Source organism: Centruroides sculpturatus, unplaced genomic scaffold (assembly GCF_000671375.1).
Source record: "Centruroides sculpturatus isolate CEXI.00-Female unplaced genomic scaffold, Cexi_2.0 scaffold2339, whole genome shotgun sequence".
In the NCBI taxonomy this organism is placed as follows: domain Eukaryota; kingdom Metazoa; phylum Arthropoda; class Arachnida; order Scorpiones; family Buthidae; genus Centruroides; species Centruroides sculpturatus.
Genome location: NW_019386495.1, coordinates 25,459 through 33,158, shown reverse-complemented (window position 1 = coordinate 33,158; position 7,700 = coordinate 25,459). Strand labels below are relative to the sequence as shown.

The 7,700-nt window shown below is 32.4% G+C and overlaps 1 long non-coding RNA gene across 1 annotated transcript; it reads left to right on the top strand.

The window, feature by feature from the left end:
* Window positions 1-4,679: 4,679 nt before the first annotated feature.
* LOC111615150 lies at window positions 4,680-7,496 on the top strand. The gene is made up of 3 exons (XR_002755031.1): window positions 4,680-4,947; window positions 5,176-5,305; window positions 5,424-7,496. It is a non-coding gene; the product is annotated as an uncharacterized LOC111615150 (long non-coding RNA).
* Window positions 7,497-7,700: the final 204 nt, after the last annotated feature.

Here is a 7,700-nt window from a genome sequence, read left to right as displayed (position 1 = left end):
GTAATTATTTAATCAATTAATTGTTTCAGTTTCAATACAGTAGATGTGTCTAGGATTAAAAAATAAAATGTAAAACAAAATTGTGCAACAAAAGTTGATCTCTTACTGAAAGCAGTTTAAAATTGTATCCAAAAATTTATACGTCAACCGGGAAAAAAACTGGCTGTTATTATTTAAAGAAATCATTAGGAAATTTTATAATTTAAATTTTATTAAGACAGGTAATTTTATGTCTAGGTTATAGTAATTAAATAATGCTTATAATTAATGAAAGTGATGTCAGAAAAATTGCAATATAGTTTTTAAAAGATCATTCAGATATGTTTACTTACACAGCTGCAAAGAAATTAAAATGATTTCATATCAATGAACCAACAGTCTACAGATGTGATAGAATATCAAAAATGGTGTTGGTCCAGAAAGGTACCCAGGGAATGATCCTAAGCAGTCAAAACTAAATTCAAAGTACTTGCAAAAAAATATAAGCTCCAAGCCAGTTAAACAAAAAATTATTTAAAACTATTAAAATGAAACTATTGGGAATTATCCAAAGAAAAAACAATTTACCCCAAAAAAAACACAGTGTTTTGACCTGATGGTGCAACTTCATACTAAGCATATCTTGCAAGTACTTGAAAGTGTGTAAATTAATTATATCAAAAAATATAAAAATTCACCAATATACCCAAACTTCATCCAATAGAAACCTTTTGAGCTCATTTAAAACAAGATTTATTCAAATAAATTTTCTGCAAAAATCTTCGAGCAGATGAAATGCAAAATAAAATCAAAATTAAAATAATTCATCTCTGTTTGTTTAAACATTTTTTGAATCATTATCATAATTCAAGCAATTTCTCAATAACATTAAACATGGTATTGCCATAGCCTCACTGTCCAACAAAATTTATCCCCAATTTTAATAACATTGTTTCAAAGCAGCAGCTGTAAATTTGACATTGATTTATGTCCATTGTTATTCAGAAATAAAAAAATTCATAACCTTTGACTGTATCTTTCATACCTGGCATCCAGACAGCTTACATGGCCCCTCTCAGAAAAGGGTTGAAGACTTCTGATATATACTATATAACATTTATATATACTAACTAGCAAATGACCCCTGCATTGCTCAGGCGAACGATTTGAATGATTTGGTAAATATTGTACGTTTGGAAAGTAAGTTCTTACTATCAAAAGCAAAAATCACACCTAAAATAGCACAGTAGAAGCCGTTCTTCAGGTTAAACCTTAATCCTCTCCCTCTCCCCATGGGAGGAATTTAGAAAAATTCCTTCTTAGTATGCATTTTCATGATGCACCCTACCTGTGTACCAAATTTCACCTCTTTAGGTTCAGTGATTTGCTCTGGGCAATGATGAGTCAGTCAGTCAATCAATCAATCAGGACATGTAATTTTATATATATAGATGTGTCTATATTGGCGTAGCTCGGAAAGGTTATAAATATATTTTTCGTCCATTATTAATGTATATCTGCCTCAAAGTTCCATCAAAACTAAAAGTGGCTCTTCCACGAGTTTGAGTTAGAGGCAACAGGTATAACTAACAGATCATTTAAGTTCCTTAAAAACAAACTTACTTTTTGTATTGTAGTTTTACATCAAACATTAGGCCTAACTAAGAATTGATGATGTCATTATTTTTTCTAAACTACAATAATAGTTTTTCAATCTTAAAAATTTTTGAGACCTCTTAACTGATTCAATAACATTAGTGATATACTGANGAAGAAGAAAGAGCAGAAAGTCCACTCCAGCACGGGAACGTCATAAGTTCAGTTCGACACGACCGGATATACGTCACTCTCGTTTAAGTATAAGTGGGAATTTTTTTTTCAACAATAAATATGAATTCTTCTTCATGGATAAATAAGACATTCCCTGAAAATAATACCTAGCGCATCTTTGAGAGCAAAAATTAATATAAGACACGTCTTATTTTCGGGGAAACACGGGGTAAGATTTACCCTCCGAATGAGTAGGTCAACACCCCGAAAGGGTAGCCCTCCCCCGTGCGAACAATAAATGTCTAATGAACCACCCCCTACGCGCGACCCTTTGCGAGATATTCGCAGGGTGAATTGTGGCTAACAGGCGGTCATGTGACCCGTAGAACAATTTTCGGAGGGCTATGAGCGGGTCGGCGACCCCCCCAATTGAAGACCCCTCCGTGCGAACGTAAAAGTCAAAGGAACCATACCCCTGCGCGCGACCCTTTACGAGATATAGCCCTGTAAAGAATCGCCTACTTCATTTCCGGCGATCGGGATCGTCGGATATGTCAGGCCTGTTTCTAGAAAATTGAAGGAATTATTAATTTAACGTATTAAATGTTTTCATCTGTAGTTTTTTAAATTCGTTATTTTTAGTGTTGAACATAAATAGCATTATCAATAAGTAAATTAATTTTAGTAGTAAGCTCTTTCAAATGTACAGTAGATGAAAATTTTAACTTCAGTTAAAGGTTATTCCTAAATATTTCATATTATTTACTAATACAAGAGGTTGCCCATTTAAGAAAAATTTCTCTTGGTTTGATAATATTTCTAAATATGAGTATTTTTGACTTTATACATGTCGATTAATGCATCAGAGAATTCAGATAGTTGTTTATCATGTCAAGTTTGCGTTGTAAAGTTACTCTTGTTGCGACTATTAGTACCAGATCATCAGGGTCACGCTCTTGGTAATAAGGTTCACTCTTTTATGTCATATTTTTAGCATCCGCTAAGCATCTGTATATAGCTTGTAAATAAATAATACCAGTTTATTAATCGATACTTTAAATGATAACTTTGTGGAGTGTACTTCTTCCTGTTGTCTTCATCCGCCTCCATTCCGAGTCCGAAAGCCTGCAAATGCAACCGCTCGCGCGAAAACTAACGTAACTGTCATCACAATTTCCGTGTCCGGAAGACACGGTAGTGTCAGTCCTGGCGTGGCATCAAAGAGGTGTCGACCCTGCGGTCACACGTAGATATTATTATGTCTAACGGAGTGTTTAAATTAAATTTCTTGCCTGCTTCAGTTTGAGGTTCAGCACTTATTTCTGTGCAATCAGTAATAAGGTTTGTCTCCAATTCCAATAGATTTGCGTTAGTAGTTAATTGCTTCTGACGATTTTGATGTGGCCTACCTCTTTGTTGGCGTTTTTTGTAACGGACCTGGATTTAGTTCACTTCCGGAGATTAACTTAAATTCTACTACTATTGTTAATCTTATTCGATTAAAATGAATAATCTTAAGCACTTCAATTGTTAGCAATTATACAAATCTTGAGTGATATGTAAAAAATTTGACGCCAGCAACTGTGAAGATTGGAACACCTCCTATAGTACTAAGCTAATTTGTTAAAATGTAATAAGTTCAGTTTTGTTATTCTTCAATACCATTGTAAGGAACTAAATGGTTTGTACAATAAGAACTTGAATTGAGTATTTTATATATGGAATTGTAAAATATTTTCTGTTTTGTATTTGTTGTTTTACGTTACCATACTTTCCTCTGTTATATTAATACATAACAGCTAGGAAAGTAAATGTAATCTGTCAAAAAAATTACCCTTCAAAGTCTTTGTTTTTGGAATCATGAGCTTGAAACATGGAAAAACGCAAAGAAATTAGTCTTTTTTTGTATTTATATGTGTGAGTGTGTGAGAAGTATGCATTCGTTCACTCTATTTGAAGCTCTAATTTCTGTGCCTTTTTGTCGAGATTTTCTGAAATTTCGTAGAGATTTGTGTTACGGAGATGAAAGCTACCAAATTTTGGTGGGTAAAGGTTGGTTGAAAAGTGAGGAAGATATAGAGATATTTATGTTAAATTTTAAAATATACGCTAATTATAAGTAATTATATTGCAGTAATAGTGAATTTTTATGAAAATTGTTTTACATAGCGTTTGTTTATAATGGTTTGATTTCTAGACATGTGTCAGTAAACAGTTTGTTCTGTAGTTTTGATGTATTTGAATTGAAATTTAGAGATTTTTAAATTGAGTAGTTATACGATTTTTTTATCGGGAATTTGTAATATTAAGTTAATATGTAAAATACCGATTTTGTGTAGACTCGGCACTGAAGAGGAATGGAAATTTTACATCGCATGCGAAATGCATCTGCAATAATGAAACGAGTTGATAAATTTTTGTATCGTCATCAAAAGCCTTTGATTTGTTAGAATTGCTGATTGAATACTAATAATAAAAGTACGGCATCTTTCCTATACATAAACAATTAGAATAAACTCCTAAAATTAAAACTTGATGATGATTTTAAAAAAAATTATAGGAAAATAATATGAAATCTTTTTGAAAATTATTATTAATAATTACTCTACTGTTGTAACTTGTAGGAACAAATAAACTGAAGGAATATGAATAATTAAAAACGTTTTTACTAAAATTTATTATAATTGTTGTTCTATGCTTATTTTAGGCCTCTTTTTATTGAAATTTTGCATGAATAGATGTTTTAATGGAACTGTCGAGCGGAAGATTAGAAAGTAGAAGAAAGGTAGAATGTGAGGAAAGTTTTTAATTTGGAAGAACTCCAGAGAGCCATAATTAAAGTATTGACTAATATTTGTACGCAAATATAGTTTACTATTTTTATTTTTATTCTTTGCGACTTAATATTGCTGTTTTTAAATCGTAAGTGATTAACGTATAATTATTTCAGCTTGAAAAATGTTAAACTACCGCATCAGTATTTTTGGTAGAAGTGCCAATAAATTTGTTTTACGTTTATATAAAAAGTAATATTTTTATGTAGGAGATGGCGATGGAGGTAGAAGATGCGAACGAGGTCAAGGTAGAGGTTACGAACCTTAGTATGACATCCCACTTAGAGGCAGAAGAGTCACGTCCCCCAGCATCAAGACACTATGAAAGATCCAACTAGTACAGCAGCAAATAGAACTGCTCTTGGTGAGTGTAGCAAGAACATAAGTAATTTAACAGATGTAAAAATAAGTTGATAGGTTATAAATGCATACTTATGCCAGTTAGTTCTGAATGATATAAAAATGTTTTGCCCTAAAACATCCATACTCTTGCTTTAAAATAGTTGTACGTTTTATGTTAACGTAACGTAATTTAAAATTTATATGAATAATCTGTTTGCTCTAATTCCCAAATAATATTCATGTATGCAAGGTGGAGCTCAGTTTCATGATTTTCAACATGGTGGAGAATTTTGACGTAGACAACAATTACATTCTTGATACCAGCAGAAGATTAAAGAGCAACGACCAGTAGAGCAGCTGCAAGAATTACACCTGTTGAGGTAAGTTTATATATAAGTTACAATTATCTTGTAACTTATATAAAGGTAAGTTACAAGATAATCGTTGTAAAAATATTATATTTGCAAGTGTAATTTAGTAAAATATATTGATTTTTAGGTATCGCTCTGATCGAACATAGGTGGGCAGTCGTGTTCAGCCATGCCTCTTGCTTCTGTATCTCAGTCAAAAAGTGCAGTACTGTAGATATTATTTCGACTGCAATGAAGAGACTGGGTTTTGAGAACCTATACTGGATCTACAAAGCATAACTTTGCTAAAAGACCGGACATTGGCATTAAGGGTAAAAAGATGAATTTACTAGCGAATTATTTTCCAATCGATATTACTACACGGAGAATTGTATCATTATGATGTGGAAATTCAAAATTTTCTGCTCAGTAGAAGAGTGGTATTGAAAGTAAAACTACACATAAAAGGATAATGTCAAAACACTAAATTGAAGAGAAGAGTTATTGAAAAAATTATTATTCGTGAAATTGCTGTATTTCGAAATATTAGACCAGTATTTGATGGCACGAAAAACTTGTACACCTGAAAACCGTTACCGATAAGACACAAAAATATTTTCTGTAAGGGCTAAGATTGATTGATTTTTAATCCCGAAAAAAAGGATGACAGGTTTAATTATTTTATATATTAACAGGATAGACAGCTCTTGTCTTGTTGCTGGGGGACGTGACTCTTTTCTGCCTCTAAATGGGATGTAATACTGAGGTTCATGACCTCGACCTCGTTCGCGTCCTCTACCTCCATCGTCATCCCTTACATAAAAATAAAAGGTTAGATGACAATTCAATTAGTTTAGAACCATTACATGAGTTGTTAATAGATAGATGCAGTGAAAGTATTATTATGGGAATGATTGTCAGAGACCATACTAAGACACGGTTCTGCTCTACATTTGATTCCAGTTAGAACTTTTTTCATAAAGCCTCACGTGGATGAAGTTCCTCTATTAGGTGGAGGGAAACTTGGTTTGGTCATCATCAAAGCATGCAGCTGTGTCAATGGACGCCCATGTTAAACATTGATAAATCGGCAACGGCATTTTTATAGAAGCTGCTCCGTTGAGTTTATGTTTACGAAAACTTAACGAAAACGTTAAGTTGGCTGCAGGACAGATGAGATGTCTCAGATACTGAAAGAAAAACTCTAAGAAAAAGAATAAATTTAAAAGTTGGAGTAACCGCTTTCCCTTGTAAACGAAAATACAGTACAAAGTTAGACACATAACAAGAGATAATGCTAACATTTTTATGAGAAGAATTAATAAGGAAGCTCTTTATTTGGTATCAGAATATTTTCGGTCTCCAATATAAACCATTAATATATCCTAATTTTCCTTGTTTAAATGTGGGAAATAATAACAAAGATGTCTATTTACCATTGGAAGTGTGCAATATTTTAGGTCAGCACTAATAAATTGACAAACTTCAGAAATGATTAGCTACAAGGCTCGACCTCCTGCAGAAAGATTCAATGACATCAAACACTCTGGTTGAAAGTCTTGCATCATAGCATTAAAATTCTCTAGGAAGTTTGTACTTACAATTTCTTTTCAAGTGTACAGGCAGATTGGACCCTCCAATAGTTACGTACGATGGAAGACATCAGACCTTGTAACGGAAGCTGGAATATGGTAAATAAGTTTCACACTTGGAGTGCCAATTGACAATTGGGAAACATTATATGATAAGGGGATGGAAAAACTCGTCCACAGATATGACAAATGCCCCAATCTTCACGGTGATTATGCCGAAAAATAACAATGTTTGTACCTAACTTTTGGTAATAAATTCATCTTGTTATTTACACTTGTCTGTTTTATGGATCATCGGAGCTTTAAAAAAACCGCTTTCATAGTTAGTATTTTTAATATTTATTTGTATAAAAAATTAATTTTTAAATATTTAATAAGAGGAGAAATCGGGCGATAAAATTCTACATCTACATATATTCGACAGCATTTGCACTTCAATTTTACCCTTCCAGAATAGTTAATTCAATTAAAAAGTGTGCGATCTAGCGCTACTTCAGCCCCTTGTTCAGAAAGAAAAATATGAACTTTGATGAATTAGTCTGGTTCATTCAGAAAAATCAAGTACTTATTTAGAGCAGGGATGATAAAGGAATGATCCAAAATATTTAAATTCAATTGGGTCAAAATAATTTTACTACTAAACACAAATACTACAAAGAACACTACACCAATTTAATTTATTAAATATGTATTTTGTATTTAAAATAAATGAATTACTACAAAATAAAAGATTTTTAAAAATTAATAAATATATAATAAATTTTCGGGAGTCGTAAAAACTCAGACTCCCGCATTTTAACCCCCTGTGGAGTCGGGAGGAATTTCTGGCCAGA